Here is a 3,114-nt window from a genome sequence, read left to right on the forward strand (position 1 = left end):
ATTAGGCAAGAACTGCGATGGCAACGTCGAACATTGTTGTAAAAAATGGAAACCTCCTCGTCAGGAAGAAAAAGATCGACACTCTTCCGCCAGCCGTCTGATAGCTCGGTTCAGTAAAATCTTATACRAACTTGCTTTACTTGTTAACTGTATATTTCTTTATTCGTTAGAAGYGATATCGTTCAGTGTTTTAATATTAGAGTATCTATCAATCTACTCTATATTCGACTTTTATTTATAATATTCTTTATTTTACTTCTCATATAATTTTACTTTTGTATTATATTGTTTTGTATAGATTAAATTACGTCTATTATATCCTTATTATTATTATTAATTGTATTTATTTCAACTTACTATTCTTTAATATATCATTTCATTGATTTTAAAACAGCATTCGATAGGGTTAACAGAGAAAGGATGATAGTAAAATTAAAGGAAAAAGGGATAGAAGGTAGAATGCTAGAAACAATAAAAGAGATATATAAGAAAACAAGAGTGGAAGTACAGACTCAAAGGAAAATCACGGAAAGCTTTAGAACAGAACAGGGCGTGCGTTGATCTTAACATAGCTGATCTGGAGGAAAGATGGATTGYGAAGAATGAAGGAGGAGCAGTAATAGGGAAAGAAAATATATTCGCAATAAAATAAGCAGATGACGTTGCAGCACTGGTGGAGACAGTGGAAGGGTTGAGAAGCATATTACAGGATTTAGAAAAATGGGCACAGAAAAATAAAATGAGAGTAAACGAAAAGAAAACAAAGATCATGATCTTCAGAAACGGAGGAAGGGTTAAGAAAGGGGAGAAATGGGAGATTAATAGGACGAAAATGGAGGTAGTAAGGGAATTTAAATACTTAGGATATTGATTCACAAGTAAAAATTCGGTTTGGGTGCATGGGATAAAAACTACAGAGAAAGCGCAAAAAGCGGCGAATATGGTATGGGGGATATGCAAAAGGGCAGGGAGAAATACTATGGAGGATAGGCTATTCCTATTAGATTCAATAGTGAAAGCGGAGGTTATGTATGAGGTAGAAATATGGGGGTTGGGGTAAATAAAAATGTTTGAAAGGATACAGAATAGTTATTGTAAAATGGCTATGGGAGTGGGCAGGACAACGCCAAGTTACGTATCGAGAAGAGAGCTAGGAATCCCAACGATGGAATTTTTCATAAGAGAAAAAGCGTTAAGATACATCAAGGAGGTGTTGAAAATGGAGGAATCAAGGTGGCCAAAAATATGCGTGATGAAGGAGCCAAGAGCGATAACGAACGGTAAGCCCTCAAAATGGGGGGAAAATTTAGTCAAAGTGTTGAGGGAAATGGGTATTGAGGATTTGATAGAGATGATAAAGGAAAGAAGAGATGGTGTGAGGATAGGGGAAAAGATAAAAGAGAGATTAGAAGAATTTAAAAAGAGAAGTCTAAGGGAAGAAGAGGAAAAAATAAGAAAGTCAACATATAATAGTATGTACAAGCATTTAATAGAAAACGATGAAATGCCATAGAAGTATTGGTCAGAAGAAGGAGTGAGGGGAGGGGTCAAGGAAGTTTGGGCAAGGTTAAGATGTGGCAACATAGGAAAGGCAGGAAAGAAAGGAGAAAAGGACTGGAAATGTAGGTTATACAAAGAGCAAGAAGAAACGTTGGAGCATTTGATAATTTGCTAAATAGGAAGAGAATTAGTGTCCGAGAAGGGAAAGAAGGAGGTAGAGGAAATGGATGGATGAAATGAAGGAAGGCGCTATAAGAGGGGAATTAATAAACAGTTTCCCACCCTTTGTTTTCAATTTATTTTTTATTATTGCATTTAATGTGAATATCTGATCTCTAGTTCCTTTTCCCTTTTCTAAATCCCGCCCGACTTTACTTCAGCTTTTTATGCCTTTTAAAGAAAATTATTTATTAAAAAAAATTAGGAATAATTAATTTTTTAACATCTTGCGCAAATTATAAAGGAAAATTGATTTTACTTGAATTACAGTTAATATATTTTATTTTTTAACAGGTATATGAAAAAGTATCTTCAATATACTAACAAATAACAATCGTATATATTCTAATTATTAACTATTTCTGTTAATATGTTATACCTGTTAAAAAATAAAATGGTAACTGTGACGTTCCGCCACGTATACCTTCCACATAGGAGAATAAAATTTAAACAATAGAGGCGTTGTTCCAGTGATTTACGTAAAAGACAATTGAAACTGTTGTTACTAGTAAATATCGAAACCAATCAAGGCACTCTCGACAGTGGTATAAATAAAAGATTAACTTATCAAGTCTCTATGCACATAAATAGTGTGAAATAAATATTCTTAGATTATTCTTTTCAAAACTCATATCTACTATTTAAAATAACCGCAGTGAATCATTGGGAACCGTTCTAAGTATTCGACAAACTCCACGTGGCCCCGCCATTCACCTTCATCTGTCAACACGTGCGAAGAATAAAACACCGTACACCACAGCTGGGGAGTTCGGAGAACAAGAAACCTATGATCGAAAAGATCAACATTTCTCCTATCTTCCCCAGAACGTCATTGTCGCCTTAAGCATAGTCCATTCTCTTAATAAAGAACTCTTAGTTAGAAACCGTCGCCAATACCGAGTTATTCGAAACCTAACATAAACCAGAGCCGATGTCTCATATCCTTCTCAGGATGCAAATGTCAAATAAATTCAACCGACGCTTGACCGATAGAATAAACCTCCAAACAATGTTTAAATTAATGTCAAATAATAATTAAATAAACATTATTATAAGACACATTGTAGAAGTTAATTAAATAAGACTAAAATATTTGCGAATAAAGGAATTGCGGTATGTTATGAGAATAAGCGACGAAACCCCGAAAGGGAAGTATTGAATAAGACTTAAGATTTAAGATAAAAAAATTATATTAATTACTAATGAAATGTGAAAATTAACTTGTAAGTCTCCTTAAGGAATATTCTAGAAACGATGATGCATAAGGGGTTACATGGGTTTACACCGGGAAAAAATAGCATATTTTCAACAATTTTTTTTTCTATATAAGAAATGAAATTCTTATTCAAACTTTTTATAGCATTTAAGATACATATTTAAAGAAAATTTTCTGAA

This window comes from Polistes canadensis, unplaced genomic scaffold (assembly GCF_001313835.1).
Source record: "Polistes canadensis isolate GaletaPanama2010 unplaced genomic scaffold, ASM131383v1 scaffold_429, whole genome shotgun sequence".
NCBI classification, from domain to species: Eukaryota; Metazoa; Arthropoda; class Insecta; order Hymenoptera; family Vespidae; genus Polistes; species Polistes canadensis.